Consider the following 20,115-nt stretch of genomic DNA (forward strand, 5'->3'; position numbering starts at 1 on the left):
ATCATGTCTGTGTGTTCTACGGGGGGTGGCACCATCCCCTGAGGTGGTTCCACCTGAAAGTAGTGCAGGACCAGTAGATGAGGAAGCCTCAGGGTGGGTCCCATATGTGATGTGGCCTGGCATCATGGCCAGATGAGGTGGGAGAGGTGGCTCTGCTGGCAACTGTTCCCTAAACATGCTATTGTGTCACTTATAGAACATATGTGGGTGGTAATAGTCCACACCTTCCCGGATCATGTCCAACAGCATGCATAGATATCCCCAAAGGGAACATGGCTGCAAACACATAGCACAAAGTGTGGTACATCATGATATATGTCCCAATGGTAGGTATTCTGTAGACATACTTATTGAGTTGTGTTATCAGATTGTTGTTGCAGATATGATGGAGGGAGACAGAAATGTGTATTAAAAACTATGATAACCTTGCTGTATGAGGTGCTCAGACCTGTTTCCATCTTTATGTCTTTCAGGCAAGATGTCCCTTGAGAGGCTTCCCATTTATACAACGAACGAGAATGAGGTCATCATCAGACACCTGGTGCAGCACTACCAGGTGTTGTTTGGCTGAACAGACCATAAGCAGCGGGAGTTGACTGCCCTGAGGAACGATCTTGCCTACAGGGTAAATGAAGTCAGCCTGCATAACCGCAGTTATGAGCAGGTCTGGCATCATTCCACAGACCTACTTCGCAATGCCCATCAGCATGCTGCTGCAGTCAGGAGGGATCAGCTCGCAACAAGGGTTCATGTCATCCAGCCCCCTGACACATGTTGAGGAGCTCCATGCTATTCTCAGGGCACCTGCCCGCCTGCACACAGAACACTTGGTGGACAGCATAGTGGAGGTCGGTGCTAGCCACACAATGGCAGAGGAGCATGCAGGTAAGGCCACAGGGCACATCAGTAGACCACTGTTGTGTATCCATCTGCATCTGTACAGTTAGATCATGAATGTGTGAGATGACATATATATAGTCTGTTGCTGCATAGTAGTAATAAACAGATGTGCATAATCTGTAGTATTGTGGGCTTGTACTGTTGATGTACTGTAATGCTGCACCCACTCTATACCAATGCCACAGCTGTGGCTACTGACATCACATCTCTCACACACTTATGTAGGTCCCTCTGGAATACCTCCAAGGCAGCAACCTGTTGCTGGTTAGTATGGTGTTTGTTCAGGTTTGCCAATACACCAGTCATGTTATGGCTAAGGTATATTCCATGCACACTTTTATCACACCTACCCATAATGCATGCCATACATGTTCACGTATTGTTGCTGTTAACTGCACTGCATCACAGTGGCCACCATGATGGTGTATCTGAAGGGTATGTCCAACTCCTGCAATATAACTAACATCCTGTCATTCAAAATGTGAGCACAGAGATGAACATAATGGTGGGACAAATGGCCTACAGTAGGGACATGTGTGAAACATAACCCTTATACAGTGCTACAACAGTGTATATACCAGTATTACAATGGCAACTGTTACAGAGCTATGCTATGGCATATCACAATATTGCAGTCCACAACCCTTACAACCTGCAATGCAGTCCTAACATGAGCAATGAGTGTGTAATAGGGAATCGTATGTTAGGACAGCAAATATGGGGAATACATACCTTCACAAACACTAGAAGTATATGTGTGCACACACTCCAGATAAAATATAGTGGAAGCAGCTGTTGAGTTACTGACTGCATGCATTTGTCATGGAAATGCACCTTCCAACAAGTACACGTCCCCAGTGTCACACCAAGAAATGGTCTGCTGTCCAGGATGTTTGGCCATCAAATGTGCTCTCTTACCTGCAACAGTGGCAGCGGTGGCTTGCACACATCTTATATGCCTTGACGTGAGCCCCATACCCAACAGGTAGGACCCAGGAGCTGGACATGTAGCCATACCTCACCATTGCGTGTACCATGGCAAACAGTGCAGGCAGTCATGTATGTGGCGTGGATGTATGGGACAGGAATAATGTAGGAAATAAACAGATGGCCATCCAAGACAAATGATGTCACATGTATCAAACCGGTCATGCAGGCTGCCTAGTAACATGCCATAACACTGAGGGGGTTGCAGGAATGTCTATCAAGTACTAGCTGTGCAGTACCCATGACAGCAATTGCCTGGACTCTGCAACCATGTGACCCATGGGTTAGGGTAATCAGATGTGACAGTTGTACCACAGGAAACATCAGCCAGGTCTCTCTACAGGTAGTGTATGCATAACAGAAGAGGTCTCCAAGAGCATGCTTTGTAGTGTCTACTGGTGTACGAAGACCACGTTGGAAACCTACAGACAGTATCATGTAAGATACATGTGCTGCACAACCATTACCTCACCCCACCTCAGGCCCACCATCCCCATCTGTACCCATGCCAGTGCCAGTGTACACCTGTATGTTTGCCATTCATTAGCTGGGACTAGGCTGTTATACGTGGTGTTCAGTGTTTGGGACACTGCAAACTGACACATGTGTAGGCCATAGTTGAAGCATCTGCAAAAAGGCTGAAGGTGGGGAGGGGGTGTCATCATGACACAACAGTGCACTGCTTCAGGGATCCAAAGGATGCTGTGAATGGTTGTATCTGCACAGAGTCAGGGTCAGGAACTGTGGAAGATATAACCCTGACTCCACAGCAATAGTGACGGCAGTGTGTGAACTCCAAAGGATGTGCACATGAGTTGACCTTGTAATCATGCAGAGTTGGGGGACATGTGTAGGACAGACTGACTATATACAGGCAAATGAAGATGGCCCATGCTAGTATACCCCTGCCAGGAATACTGACTGTTATAGTGCACATAACAGTAGGTGCAACAAACCATCATGATAAGGGCTTGCACACATACGCACCCACTAAGTGTATGCATCTCAATCAGCATCAGCACAACTAACACATTTGTTTGACACTGCATTTGATTGTACAGGACATATGTCACATATCAGGCTCATGTAATGTTAACATATGCAGTAATGTGGTCCCATGGCATATCAAGGAAGAGGGTGTCAAATCAATAAGGGTGTGCACACTCCCCATAGCCATGGTAAGGTTTGACGGTTGTCAGTGTAATAGTATCATATTGGTTATACATGGACCGTTGATGATGACATCTATAAATCAGACATCAGGCATTCACAAATTACATCTATCCACATATCATCCCATGTATGTGTCAGACAAACACATAGGGGCTGTGAGCAGCAAAGCAGACATAACTGACACAGTAATACACATTCAGCAATGGTATGTATACCTGTGAGGTATGGTGCACAGTACATGGCAGGGTGCTGAAAAGTTGCACAGCAATACTGTGTGCATGGGCGCAGTGTTTTCCAGGGGAAGGGGCATCACCTACTCACACAGCCCATGCATCACACACATGTATGCTGTTGCCAGCATGGATTGACTATAGCTGCACTGCATGCTGTTGAGTACCATATGTTATGCATGTTGACAGATGGGTAATGGCAGGTCTGTGTGTAATATCTTCGTGCAACCTCACCTGTAAGTGTGTGTGTGTGTGTGTGTGTGTGAGTGTGGGGGGGGGGTTATTTTGTCTGTAAGTGCAATCTGGTGGAGTGAAGGGGGGTTAATGCATGTAAGATCTGTGTGTGTATGTGTGTGTGTGTTTGTGTATGTGTCCATGTATGCACATGTGTGGTTGTGGGGTTGTTCATACGCCTCGACTTCCCTTTGGAATCATGCAGTACATGGACATGGACTGACACATGAGACACCAGGAACTTGTCTAATATGTAATTTCAGGATAGTTGATAGTATAATAAGGTCTGTAGCATGGAACATGCATTGGGAGGGAAACAAGACACCAGGTATACTGTTAAAATTTCCGTCAGCAGAAACGTGAAAGAATACCCACGTATGCAACACTACAGATGCATTGGGGAATTACTAGACAACACCAGTGAGTGTATCCAAATATTACTGTTGTCCACATAATATGTTGATTGAGCAACAGATCTTGCATCTACTGAACAACAGTTACGCATGACACCCCAGTGCATGACATTATTGAGTGACTGTAGTAACCCCTAACATATGGGGGACATGCTCACGATGTCTGGACATACCCAGGGTGAACACTGGTTGACAGCAGTGAGTCCTTCTAAAACCGACTCCAGTCAAGTCAAAGAGGTAATGGAGTAACAGGTCATGTTTTGTGATCACTTGTCTAAGCAATTAGAAGAATGATACAATGATTGGTATTAATGAGTGTAAGTTTCCAAGAGTGATGAAAGATGGGGAACTGGGGAACTTAAGTGAATAAACTTGGGACAGTCTGTAAACTAGGGGACAGGTAGGTATTATGGTGGAATGCTAGTGTGTGTGTGTGTGTGTGTGTGTGTGTGTGTGTGTGTGTGTGTGTGTGTGTGTGTGCGTGTGCGTGTGTGCATGTGGTGTGTGTGTGTGTGTGTGTGTGTGTGTGTGTGTGTGTGTGTGTGTGTGTGTGTGTGTGTGTGTGTGTGTGTGCATGCATTTTTTGTACTGTTAAGCAATGATGTACAGGTCTTAAAGTGCATTTCTTGTTTTCCCCTCACAGGTGGCGAGGTGAGTCAAGGTCCCTCATGCATGCATTCTGATGCTGGTGTCCATACAGACACTGAAAATGATGATAGGTGTGTTGAGGCACAGGCGGAGTTGTCAAAGGCTGAAACTGCACCATCGTTTGACATCCCTCTATTATCCACCCCATCCCCACACATAGTCATAGTGCCTATAGATACCCCATCACCAATGGCCATAGCAGAGGGAGAGTTGGTGGTTGGTGGCAGTGCACAGGACACTGTGGTATCTATGATTCCTGTGTCTGGACACAGCAGCCATAGGTGGATGTCAGGGTACCACATAGGCAGATGTACATAGGCAGATGTACAGGGGTGCTCATGGGAGGGCTGCTGGTCATTGTGCCTTTGGCAGAAATACCACATTTGGTACCACAAGACACATGTTTTAGGCTGTCATGGAGGTGCAGGCACATATGGAATGGTACAGCAGACAGGGTCTGAGAGCTGCAGAGGGCTGATTTTCAGCTGTAAGTGACAACATCCATGATCTTGCAGGTGCCCTCCATTATTATACAGAGGTCATGGATAGAGGGTGATGTGAGATGATGGGCCTCCTCGACCATGGGTTGTCCATGCTAGAGTATGTGGTGGGAGTGGTGCGATAGCCACGTGGATCTAGGCCAGAAACATCAACATCTGGAGGTCAATGTGGACATGCAAGGACACCAAGCCACTCCCATAGTGGCAGTACCAGCCCAGCACTGCAGGGGGGGAACTGTCCACACCACACCACAGCAGGCCATGTGCACGTGGCCCTGGCCAGTCCCAGGAGGGATGTGACACCTCATGTAGCACTTCTGGGGAGGAATCTTCTCTCACGGATGGTGAGGGGTCTTGTGAGAGGGTTTCACCTAACAGGAAGAAAACAAACAAAATTTCCCCTTTAGAGGGGGCAAGGGACACCGGGGGGGGGCAGAAAGCACAGAAAGGCCAATCACACAGGTTTCTTTCCAGGGATTACTGGACAACCTCCTGAGATAGGGGTCATGCCGGAATCTAATCAGAATGTGTTGAATTTGTCTAAAGTTCTCTTAACTAATGAACAGATTGCTCTTTTGAATAAGGGTCTTAATTATATTCCGTCCTTCTTTAGTCAGGAATATCACATTGTACAAGACTTACAGGCATTTTGCCGGATTTTGAATTTAAAATTGTTTTTTGATGATGATAAGTCGAGACCTTCAGAGGACTTTAGTTTTGGTAAGTCTTCCTTTCAACCACCCATGAATAAACATGTTTCCATTTTCATGGATACCATTCTGAGGGATATTCATTTTGAGAACTTAGGACACATTATGTTAGCTAGTAATCTAACTTCAGATGATAGGACAGCGTTGGACAATTTATGTAACAACAAAGATATAGTTATTGTCCCTGCTGATAAGGGAGGTGCAGTGGTGGTTTGGAACACTGCTGATTATATACAGGAAGGGCTAATGGTGTCTGATGTTAAGTGTTATATGCACATGTCCTTAGACCCTACGTCTGTTTTCAAGGATGAAATTGATTCTTTTTTGCAGTTAGCCTGTGAGGAGGGCATTATCAATAAAAAGTGTTTGGCTTCACTTATGGTTTATGAACCGTCTAAACAGATATTGTATCTTTTGAAAATTCATAAGTCCTTAACAAAACCACCTGGTAGACCAATTGTCTCTGGAATAGGCTCCCTGACTGAACCCTTATCGGCCTTCCTTACCAAATATCTCAAGCCATTATTAGGCCTTATAAGATCTAGATTGCAGGACACCACCCAATTTTTGCAGCTAATCAGGATGCCCAACTGGAGCCTGATTGGTATCTATGTACATTAGATGTAAAATCATTATATCTGAGCATACCACATTGGGCTCCAGTTGCAATCTATCAATACTGGTTAGAAAGGGCAAATTTGTACACACCTGGTTTTAACACCTTATTGATCTGTATGTCTGAACATGTTCTCAATCCCAGATGTCTTGTATTTCCAAGGCCAATGTTATTGGCAGTTACAACAAGGAACAGCTATGGGAGCATCTTTTGCTCCCATATATGCTGACCTTTTCATGGCCTATGTTGAGGAATACATGATATATGATACATCACATAACATCTTTCAGGTCGAGATGGACATCTGGAGGCGTTATCTGGGCGACTGTTGGCTAGTGTGGTGCATGGGATGTGTGGGTTACTTGCAGGAATTTGTAGAATATCTTAATGACAATGTATGGGGACTTGAATTTTCTGTGACTTATGACAAAAATACTATCAATTTTTGGATGTCACTGTTTACAGGAACCCAGATCATACCTTGTCTACTAAAGTTTTCCCGTAGTACCCACAATATAACACCTTGTTACATGCCTCGAGCCTACATCCCGTCATACCATCAGAAGTATTCGATATCTCAATTTATTAAATTATTAAGCGTCTCAGTTCTAATGAAGAGGAATACCAACTAGCCAGCAGGGATCTTAGTCAGAGATTCACCAATAGAGGATATGACCGACATGATATTGTGTCTGCCCAAAGTAGAGCAAATTGCACAGAGAGGGAAGAATTGTTGCAATACAAAAATAAAAATAAGTTATCTTCTGGTACTGGGGTCAGGTTCATCACAACTTATGGGAGAAACATTAACATGGTCAGGAATATTATCAATAAACATTGGAATATTTTACTGGAAAAAAATTTTGGGGATTCTTTTAATTATGCCTACAAAATTTCAAACAATTCAATGGGGGACTTTTAAAAATCCCCTGGGGTCTTTTGGTTTTGTTCTTTATGTTAAAAGTCAAATTAAAAAGTTATTAAAACAGAGAATAGTTTCTCTGACTTTAGGTCTGACCCGTATATCAGGCAACACATATTGGATGACTTGGCAGCCTTGTGTGTTTTCAGCACCTTGCACTAACATATTGGGTCTAGCTAGTTGACTTGACCGTCTACCATTCAGGGCTTGCTTAACCTAACAGATTGGTTTATAACCTAGTCTTAGTGGTCTTAGTAGGAAGACACAATGGTTTCTCACGTGCTGAATCTTTTAGGTCGCACGTGTTTTCTGCAGGGCAAAGGATACTTCTCCCTTTCCTTTTCTTTCCCCCTCCCCCCCCTCTTTCTTTTTTCCTTAGTCCTGCATGGTTATAGCACAAACAGAATGTTTAATAAACTAAGCCTGAGCAAATATGAGCAGTATTTATCCCTTATACACACCTCATATAAGGCAAACTTGTTTTTAATGTTTTAAGTGAGTATCAGAGTATATTTTTCGATAGATCTACTTACATATTTTGTATAGTAGTTTATTGTAAATAGTAATGACATCTGTTTTTTGTCATCTATATTATTGTTAAGTCGCTGAGATCTTTTTTCATATAATTGAATCCATTTCTTATTGTTGTGTGCTACTTTTAAAAATGATTCCAAATGTGGGATGCCTTTAACTTTTTAGCATTTTGTATGTGCTTTTAAATACAACTGTTCGGTAACAGGAAACAGGAATATGTCATTTCCTGATGTAGTATTTTTAAAGTGAGTGTTTTTTGTCTAACTTGTTTCTCTGAAGAAGCTGCAGTGGTCTGTGGCGAAAACGCTCTTTTGGTTTGTTCAAAATAAAAGCGTTAAGAAGCTTTTGACTGGGCGTTCTGTCTGCAAACAAGGTTCCTCATTGTGTACTTTTTGGTCTGACTTGTTTGAAAGCAGTTTTTGAGATATACAGGGGTGCTCATGGGAGGGCTGCTGGTCATTGTGCTTTGGCAGAAATACCACATTTGGTACCACCAGACACATGTTTTAGGCTGTCATGGAGGTGCAGGCACATATGGAATGGTACAGCAGACAGGGTCTGAGGCTGCAGAGGGCTGATTTTCAGCTGTAAGTGACAACATCCATGATCTTGCAAGTGCCCTCCGTTATTATACAGAGGTCATGGATAGACGGTGGGGTGAGATGGTGGGCCTCCTCGACCGTGGGTTGTCGGTGCTAGAGTATGTGGTGGGAGTGGTGCGATAGCCACGTGGATGTAGGCCAGCAACACCAACATCTGGAGGTCAATGTGGACATGCAAGGACACCAAGCTGCTCCCATAATGGCAGTACCAGCCCAGCACTGCAGGGGGGAACTGTCCACACCACACCACAGCAGGCCATGTGCACGTGGCCCTGGCCAGTCCCAGGAGAGACGTGGTTCCAGCGGATATATGTCATCATCAGGGGAGAGTAGCATATCGAGGCTTGTACCTAGACGTGCCTGTGGAACCCCTGGCAGGCACAGTTCTCATGCCCGTGGCTGGAGGTGGTGAACTGCACACCCTGCCAGGTATGGTCTGCAGCTTTCCAAGAAACACCTGTATAGGGCAGCCACATGGCAGACCTGTGTGCCTGAATACCCACACACAATACAAACACACTTAGGGCAACCCCATACCTACACACACCACATCACCATGGCCATATCAGTAATTAAAACCCCTCACTCACACACATGGTGTCAAACACATGGCCCAGCCTAGGTCTCTGGCAAACCAACAACACACCCTGTGCATATGATGATACCTGTGCCACATCCCTGTCATCCATAACATTGATGCAGTGACAGGCTAATATGGTTCTGATGCACATGGTGACTGTACTACAGTGTACCAATGTACTGCTGTGTAACATGTTGTCAGCAGTAATGTTTAATGCTTACATGTCAGGTAGTGTAGCTGTCCAGCCATAAGGCATTATAGCTGTTAGTAACACTGAGTGATTGTGGTCTCCATGATGTTATCCATTTGTTTTGTAGGTGTCCATGTGTCAGCAGGAGGATGGTCTGCTGTCATATCTCACAAGGGATAAGGCACTGTGGTGACTCCCTGGTTGTGCCATATCATGGGTACAGGTGAACGCATGTTACAGATCTGTATAACAATTACTGCCTGTGTCGCATGGCCGATATGTCTGGGGGTGGTTTATACAGGTGAGTGCATGGTGGCTGCTGTTAGCAGCCCTTCTACAGTGGACAATGGTAGTTGTACTTGGTGGTACAAACCACATGTTTGTGTATAACACACACAGAAGCATAAGTGCTGATGCACTACAAAGAGAATACTGTACACATGGATGTATGTACCTGTGCAAGGAACCCATTTGTAGCCTATGTAATTCTACCAAGCCAAACTACGCAGAACAACACATTGTAGAATAAGCAGTCTGCTAGTTTAATGTCATTGACGATGGTACCGGCAGGGTATATGTCCCCTTCCTTAGGTAGTGCAATCCTCAACACGGTAAACATGTGTGTGCTGGTGTGGGTGGCACACCCCTACCTTTTGGAGAGTGAGAGGTGCTGTAGAACCACAAATAGTGTGATAGACAAATACATAACCTGTTAACATGAACTGTCCAGTATTACGGCCAGCTACACGGGGGGAATACACTCAACAGTAACTGCAATGATGTTTGCTGTGTCCACAATAGCCACACCCAGCTATATATACCAACCGCAATATCGCTGCACACCTATACAGTGAGGAAGAGGCCATTTACACAGCTAACAATAGTTGTGATGGAGATGGAATGTATGTCCACAGGATGATACCTGTGACATGTTAGCATATGCCACTCAGTTCTTGGACAGATGACCCCCTTGGACATGTATATTCTGCAACCTGAAGTAGATCCCTCCACATACATGCACACTCTTACTTGGCAACACTGGGACTAGACCCCTACCTAGGTATGTAGTGCTACTGATGTGTATGGCTTTAATTGAACAAACCACACAGATTTTAGGATGAGGTGTGTTCCAGGTTACATGTTACATCCAGAACATCCCTAGGCATGTACAGTATGGTAATGGGGGATGTAATGATTGTATATAGGCAATACATAGTGTGACATACCATCATATACACATTGGCAAACACATAACAGTCAGGCACACATCCGAGAGACCTGGGCCTATCAGTGCTAACTACCTTGTCAGTGTGTCCAATATGTCACAGGTAGGTTGCACACAGCACATGCATAACTGGACTGGATAGTGTTATCAGTTATCTGTATGGCTAATGACGACAATGGTCACCATACAGTGGTACATGGGACATGTACCGGGAGTGCCATGGTGTAATGACAGTATACCCAGCACCCACACCTCACTGTGGAACACATGATGACCCTCTGACATACCCAGCATCACACATTGAGCAGGACTACAATACAACCCCTTGTCCATCCCAAGAGTACTACTATAGGGATATGCATCTAATGCACATGCCACAGACATAGTAGGGTGATGCATTGTCATGCCTCTTCTATGGGCAGCAACATCACTATCTCTAATACTGTGTGGCAATGCATAGTGTAATAGGAGTGTGTGGCCTCGGAATGCTGTACCCTACATATATATGCACACATGCACACACATATACACACTTGCCAGAACTCATTGGGTATCCAATGCCTATCAACCCATTTGTACAACAGTGTTGTGCTGGTACTGCAAGGCCGAGGCAGCCCTTAGGGAGAGGAGCATAACAAGGTGCATGCAATGTCTAGTACAGCAGCAGTCACATCTAACTATGGCAATGGGTGGTGCAGTGGTTGTGAAGGGCCTCAGGGTATTCCCAACTACAGGTCTACTAACATACAGACACTGGTTATCTCATTAAAGCACATGTACACATTTGTCAGTACTGGGATGCATTGATGCAGGTGTTCATAGGTGAGTATCTGGCTACTGTCCATGGAGAGATGGTAAGTGTAGGGGATGTGTTTACAGTGGTATCATGCCACCTGCCATGTGCCAGCAGGCCATCTCTTTACAGACACCACTGTGGTGACCCTCAGGCTGTGAGTGACATGCATCAGCCAATCCTCTGGGTGCCTCCTGCAGAGGGCCAGTGAGATGCTCCAGTTGACATGTATGCAACATGTATTTCATAACATGGTTAGTGTCTGTCTTGGAGACCTGTACCCAAGCATGTCCTGTTGACTGTGGTAGTGTAGTTGAGGTATCTGAGCATATGGTGTATACAGGGTGTTGAGTCCTATCTGTGCCATTTATAAGACAGCTGGACAGACATGTCAGTGTCAGTCAAGCATAGATTGCCTGTATGTATCCAAGAAGGATACCTGACATCTGCACATCTGTACAGGGACTGACAGACATCAGCTCACTAACTAGCTATGCAGTAGGATGAATGTGTTGACAGATAGCCGTCTGACACTGATATTTATGCCATTTCTCCATGGTGACAGCCCTCACTGACATGTGCTATATAGACAGTAGTCTGCAGTTCTTTTCCACATGTCAGATCATTATCCAATAGGAAATATATAATGTGACACAGCTCACACAACAGGAACATGACATTGAGGACTCAGAGTCCATCTATGCATGCAGGGGTGCTTGTTTCCAGTGCTAGAATTAGCAAGCTACTCTGGCTTGGGAAAGCACTGTCAACAGTAGTAACGTAATGATACACTACAAGCGAGTGTGACTGCATATAACCTGGGATACTACCCTTGCATGTAACACATTCACATGGATAAGAGTGTTGTACAAGCCATATATACTCAAGTGTCCCAGTCAGGAGACACCCCTTGCTACTGTAATGACAGCATATAGATGCATGTTATGTACATGGCATTACATACACTTATTACAGATGTTATTACCCTGCTATGTTATCAGACTGGGATGTGAGCACTGGTTACCAGGGCTGAGCCATGCTTAGCAAGTGTCAGCATTGCTACAATATAACAGCTGAGAACATTTGTGCACTGGTAGGTGAAGCCTACACGGTGTAAGCGCCCGTACATTTAACCGTACGTTAGTACCACTTAGCTTCGTGCAAACATCTGACATCAGACATCTGTCTCAGTGAGGTCCTTTGGTAGGATGTCCACATCCTTAGGAGTTTCAATTATAGCTCATAGTTTGCAGTCATCTGCAAACTTCATTAGCCAAAGACTTTCTGTATTAGCATGTATTTCAGAGAAGTAGATACCAAACAGGAGAGAACCCAGGACTGAACCCTGTAGTACTCCACTTGTCCCTGGTCTGAAGTCAGATTTGGAGTCTGCAACTTTCACAGTGTAGTTTCTGTCAGTGAACCAGTTGGAAACCCATCTTGTGACAAAGGGATTTATACCTAGTTTAGTGAGTTTATCTATAATTCCAGAGTGGGGGGTGGTGTCAAAAGCCTTGGCAAGATCTAGATATGCTGTGTGAACCACCTTACCCTCATCTATGGCTTTGGTGACCGCTTCAAAGAAGTTTATCAGGTTTAGGAGACATGATCTGCCTTTTACAAACCTGAACTGGGTGGGGTAAAGAGTTTGGAGATTGCCAATGTCATTGTTTATAAGTTCCATGATGATACATTCCATAGCCTTGCAGTCCAGGGTAATGGGAAGGTAGTTCTCAGGGTCCATGGTGGCTCCCCCTTTGTGGAGTGAGATGACCATCACTGTACACCATTTAGTGGGCACAAAGCCTGAGGTAAGGCTATGATTGAACATGGTACTTAGGTGGGGCGCCACTTCATTCTGTAGTTCATGTAGAACGCAGCTTGGGATGTCAGGTCCCATGGATTGCTGTGTTCTTGGCTTTGGAGTGTGTGTTTTTTACCTGTGCAGCCATGATTACAGGAACTTTGTATTCTTCCAGTATATAGATGGGCCCTTTAGGGGGTGAGGGGGGGGGGATAAAGTCAGCACTGATCCTATCTGCCAGGATGTTGGCAATATCAGTTGGTTCTGTAAATTTAGTGTCATTATGCTGTAACTCAGAGCAGATCTGAGTGTTGCCATTGAGATTCTTGACATAGCTATAGAATGCTTTGCGGTTGTCTTTAGAATCAGTGGCGATCTTGTTTTTGTAACTAGCTTTGCAGGATTTTATGAGGGATCTCAGCTTCTTACTGAGGCTAACCAGGGAGTTCCTCCAATCATGGGATTTTACTCTTTTTTGCAACAGTTTCTTTCGTCTGTTGTAGAGTTTGTTTATGGGAAAGGACCACCAGATCGGCTTCCTTTTTTTAGATGATAGCATCTTGGTTCTGTTAGGGATTGCACGATCCATGCACTCATGTAAGTGCTTATAAAGAGCATCTGTGTAGGATTTAGCATTCAAACCTTTATTGTCTGTCTGCATGGGTGTAGTGAAGTTTGCCACTTCTGTCTTAAGAAGTGTGAAGTTGACTTTGGAGAAATTTTTTACGGTGGTTTCCCTAATGGGGGGGGGGGGTAGGGTTGGGATGTGGATGTTTAGGGTGATTAGCTTCTGGTCAGATCTCTGACCAATGAGAAACTGACCTCTGGTGTGGAACACTGCTTGCCCATGTTGGTAATGGCCAAGTCTAGGATATTGCTGCCCCTGCTGGGGGTGTGGATAAGTTGATCCAAGGCATTGGAATTTATGAATTCCAGAAAACGTTGAGCAAAAGTGTTGGTACATGAGTAGTTTTCCCAGTTAATGGTGGGGTAGTTGAAATTTCCCATTTTTAGGGTGCTAGTTCATACCCTAATATTTTCCAGTATATCAAGAAATGAGAACTGGTAATTACGGGTCATGGTGGGGGATCTGTAGCAAGCTACAGTTTGGATTGTCGTCTTGCCCAGAGTAAGTTGCATTTGGATAATCTCAAATGCATTATGCTGAGCAACTAGCCTGGAGGTGTGGATATCCTTAAAGAATATGGACACGGCTCCACCTTTAGTGTTTTGGTCCAGGTTAGGTGGCCAAAAGGTGTGGTATGAACTATAGCCTGGTAATCCAGAAGTGTTCTCTGGAGCCTTGAACCAGGTCTCTGTTACTGCACAAATGTCGATGTTCTCCATTTTAAGGAGTGCCTCAAGTCAGTGCATTTTGACGTTTAGACTTCTAGCATTGAGTAGCATTACCCTCAGATTTTGCTGGTTTCTGGGAAGGTATACACATACATCTGGGAATGTATACACAACAGTAATGTTTACACATGACAAGGATTTGGATAGATACATAAACATATGTAGATATATGTCTACATGTACATACACATCTATATTCATATATTTGTAGTTATACACATCTGTATATTGCATTATATATATGGCCATATATAGATCTCTCTGTATATATATATATATATATATATATATATATATATATATATATATATATATATATATATTCACTTTAGAAGCTCAAAATACAAAAATATTGAAATTCAGTATTTCGAGCCCATAAAGTAGAATCCTGAAAACAGCAAAAGCTCAGAAGAACAAAATTCAAAACCTAGAATACCGGTGGTTTTGAATTTCACGCTTCTGAGGTTTCACTGTGGTTATGGCTTTGGGTAAGTGTGTGTGTGTGTTAAGGGTTTTGGGTAGGGACTGTCGTGTGTGTCAGTGTGTTTTGTTGCTGTGATGTGTGTGTGCGAGGTGAATGTAGCTCGTGTGGTGGTGTTTTGTATGTATTTGTGTGTAGTGCAACCTCGGAGTGAGAATATTTAAGTAGCGGGGTGTAGGGGTGCAGTCCCCCACATGGGGGGTGCGGGGGGGCTTGACCCCCTGCTTTTATGTAGTAGACAGCTTGTGTTTGAGGAGGATGGTGTGTGTGTGCAGTAGAAGCACGAAATTCAAAATCTCCGATGTGTGAGATTTTGAATTTCGCGGTTCTGGGTTTTCGTGGTTTCAAAAATTCGACTTTATAGCTTCAAAGTACTGAATTAGATATTTCAGTATTTCGAGGATATAAAGTGAATCCATATTATATATATATATTATATGTATATATATATATATATATATATATATATTATATGTATATATATATATATATATATATATATATATATATATATATATATATATATATATATATATATATATATATATATATATATCCATATATGTATGTAGATATGTATATGTGTATACATCTACATAGATATATGGATATACATATATATATATATATATATATATATATATATATATATATATATATATATATACACATATATGTTTACCATATGTTTAAAACATGTTGTGGAGTCATACCTCAGCACCAATAGTCTCAACCTCTTAGTGCAAGGGGATGTCATGTATGTATTGCAGGTATATATGTAGACTATTGCTACTGTAACAGAGGCTGTCTTAACAGGCATGTAGTGTGTGGGAGGTCACATCTGCTATTGACATGTACGCCATCAGTTACTGACAGACATCCTAAGGTCATCATAGTACAGTACCACTGATATCACAGTAATGATCATGTGGACTACAGCAGAGATATGACCAATATATGTGGACAGTCTGGCACACTCTGGTCAGTCTAGATGTATACATAGATCCCTTTAGTGCGATACATGTAGACCAAGCCTGACAATGTGAATGTTAACAGCCATGTTCATGGGTATATCACATAAATACTGGACTACATATGCCCACACACTTTATGGATTCACACACTACTGTCTGTCCTGACACATAATAACTGGTGGTGCAGAGGTCACATGGCCACATACTACCCACTAGTTAGTGACGTACATCTGTACAGCATCCCACTGCTTTGTCAGAAATACACAGCAGTTTTGGTGACCCGGCAGCAGTACATCTGGCAAATATCTGGACATAACACCACACTGGGTAATTACACAAAGCTAGGCATGTAATAAAGCACCATGCAAACTAGAGGCAGACTGGACTGTATTTCTTATGGGGTAATGCACATGTATCTGCAAATATAGCAGGCTCTACAGGCATATCACAGCACAGAGTAACAGACACCTGTGTGAACGTGCATACCCACAACCAATGTGAACAGAGCTACAGCCACATATGGTAAGCAAGATTAATATTACACTATATGGACTGTTTGATCAACACCATCCTCATATGTACTACTCACACACTAACCCTACATACACTGGGCCACGACACAGTGTGGTCCAATGCCTGTCTTTGGTATGGGACCCGTGTGTGTTTGGTCCTACAAATATTTGAGTTGATAGGGTACCTTGCACTGGAGCAGTGTGCAACATCAGATAGAACAGGACCAAGAACAATGACATCTACCACAGTCTGTACACAGACCAAGGTACGTATTTGCAATACACATACTGTTGACAATCACCGTATATATACAGACCTCACTACTGTACACACAACCACAGAATGCCCAGGTTATGCCCTCAAATATAACCCCTACTATACATAACATGTCTAGCAGTCTGATATCTTACTGGCTTATTATCAGGTAAGATGTCAATAAATAATGGTGTACAGAACATATGCACCTCTTACTGCATGACATATGTACAAAGGTTGACAGACTTGTGGCTGGAGGCATAAAAACTGGGGCAATATTGGCATGTTGCTGTGATACCCTCATACATTTTCTGTTGTAACAGGGTTTGTTGTCACATATGTCCTATGAGCGCTATGAAGTCAGTAACTCTCATGGCTGTCACCATGTACTGACTGCAATCCTCAGCCTATGGCTCTGCAGTTCTAAGATAGGTGATCTATGAGTAACACAATAAACATAACACTCCAAACACTGGCCAGTCTGCAGATAACCCTACAAGTGGGAATTTCCTCAAATACATAACAGTGTCATGACAGGTATTAAATCATGTAGACCAGCCATATCCACACAAACCCTGTTAAACCAACATTACTCCAAATGCAGAAGAGCAACACTTACATTCTGTAGTCATGTCTGGAACATCCCCCTCTTATTTGTTGGCCTGTTTCCACACAATGTTTGTTCTTAGAGGTATATCCTACTACCATCTGTGATGCTGTTTGCCAAACACTGACATGAAGTCCTGCTCACAGTGAATGAAAAGGGCCAACACCCACATGATGTTCCTAGTTATAGCAGTGTGTTTCCATGCAATTGGCTATGGGAATGTTACCACAGTTGTTCCACATGCAATCAGCTAGAGGAAGACTGCAATTCATGCACAGGCCATCATCTGATCATGAGCATCACTTACAAAACACAGGTTGCTGCCTAAGTATAGCAGGTGTACTTCTCCACATCCACCAGAGAGGGAGTGAGAGAGACAGACAGAGACAAAGTAAGACAGGGAGGGGGTGAGAGAGTAAACCTAAGCATGTTTGTGTCACACACTTACCAGTAGACTGTTTCAAACCCTTGCCTGATTAGTATGCATTGCTATCACATGTCTATGCAGTTATTGCATGTGCCACAGAGCTTATATATTGGTGAGTTGTCCAAAGTTATATTCGATGGTGAGTGACATCAGCAACAGTGATAAAGGAGGGATAAGGTAGGTGTAGTACACGTGCCTGCCCACATGAACAGGTGTCAAGGTCGACACAGCCACACTCTCTCAGGGACTCACAGACATTATCACAGTTGACAGGGTCAGGATTAGACTTCCTAACTAGCTAGTTTTACAAAATACAGTAATACACAGGTATCACGTGCATCACAGGGGTTATCAGGATAATATATGGGCAAAGGGTATGTCAAGGTGTCTGACATCAGAAGGCATGCTTCAGAATGTCAATGGGAGGTGTAGTGAGTGTGAATGGCATCCAAATCATTATACTCCGCACACACACAGACACAGGTTTGCCAGTACTGACATGCATGGGTGCATTGCTTCACAGGTGTGATGTGGTTGTCTGAGCCAGAAGGCTGTACAAGGCTAGGTAAAGTGTATACCTTGGCATCAGGCCACATGACAATGGTCTGCATTGTGGCTCAGGGGTGTGTATCTGGACTGGCCCACACAGGTGGGTATTGTATTCACCATCCAGTCACCTGGGTTACTATTGTGGGTGGCCAGTGCTGTACAATGCTCGGCACATGTGTTCTACACTCCACGACATGGACAGTGTATGGGATGTGCACACATCCCACATGCATGTTCTGTGACATGTGGAAGTGTACCTGGGGTGTCTGGGGCATGTTGTGTAGACAGATTGTTATGATCAGATGTGCCATTCCTGACCTCATGTGGTGAGAACTGGCAATGGACACCAGGTTGACCCTGCTCTTAAATTGACAGCATGATATAGGTATTCCCTTGTGTCAGTGGCATCTGTCCATACAGGGCATGTGTATAAGGCATGGTATGTCTTTTGTGGGTTGCATTTGCAAGATCTACAGTTGTTGCAGGCGTCCAGTGGGGAACATAGTGAAGGAGAACTTTATTTAATGATTTGCCTATTGTAAAGATGGGACAGGGTGCCATGTCCTCTGTAGTCCACTGCAATCACACCATGATTACTATCAGTGGGAAATATGCAGGGAATTACCAATATAGTGGTTGTTGCCTAGCCAAGTGTGTTTATGTATGACACATGGGTGGAGAGTGTTCTCTGGGTAATACAAGGGTTGCCTATATTGTTCGCCAAGACATGATGTCACATGTAAGGGTATGGATTGTCTACCCCAGCCTCTCGGCTATTTGACATCTGTTATCCTTGTAAGGTGGACATTGTGACATATAATAGCTCCACCATATAAGAAATTTGCAAAACCCGCTCCACAATGAGTCCTGTTGTTACACACTCACAGCTACCTCCACACAGGATACGTATGACAAACACACACACCAAGTCTCACAGTTGCCATGTCTGGGATTAGAACTCCTACCTAACTAATACATCACACGACAGCATTACGCTATTATTGCATGCACCACTGAGCTTACTGGGCTAGCCCTTCCCCAAAGGTGTATTTCAATGTGAATGACATCAGCAGGCTAGCCAATGTAGGGCAATGGAAGTTGTAGTGACTGTGAATGGTCTCAAAAGCATTGATCCCTACACAGACACACACACACAAACTTTTACACTTGCCATATCTGGGATTAGAATTCAAACTTACCTAGTACATCACATGACAGCATTATGCTGTTATAGCACAGGCCACAGAACTTACTGGGCTAGTCTTTCCCCAAAGGTGTATTTCAAAGTGAATGATATCAGCAGGCTTGGCATAGTAGGGCAATGGAAGTTGTAGTGACTGTGAATGGCCTCAAAAGCTTTGTTCCCTATGTAAAGAATGGTAGAGAAGGGTGAAGGCTGCCACCCTAGCCAGATAGAATTGTGCAGATATTTCTATCATTTGTAAATGTGAAATGTTGAACTTAAAACAATGTGGCAACATTGACAACTGCTGTAAGGAAAACTAAGTCAAGCATTTCAAATATTTCCTTTGAAGTTAAAATTATTTCAAATCTTTCCTTTGATCTGTAGAGCTCGGAGTCAGTCTATCTGAGCTAGCACATTCTTTCTATTGTTTTAACTTAAGGAATAATTACTAGAATATACATATGGAATGCCCTTTATTGCTCTAAGTGTAAAATAATGTAAATGCAGTTTCTATGTGGCCTGGGAACCAGGGAGGTGTAAAAGATGATTTAATGTTTAGCAGAACTGCAGTTTCAATTTAAACAGTGAGAACCAGAGATTATTAAGCATTTTTGTCTGACTATTCAACTCAGCACTGCCTTGCTCTATGTAAGTAAGTTATTTTAGAAATATGTATTCTTGTAGCAATAGCTAGGAATTAGAAAAT

This window comes from Protopterus annectens, chromosome 8.part0 (genome assembly GCF_019279795.1).
Source record: "Protopterus annectens isolate FY-2018-M chromosome 8.part0, PAN1.0, whole genome shotgun sequence".
In the NCBI taxonomy this organism is placed as follows: Eukaryota; Metazoa; Chordata; order Ceratodontiformes; family Protopteridae; genus Protopterus; species Protopterus annectens.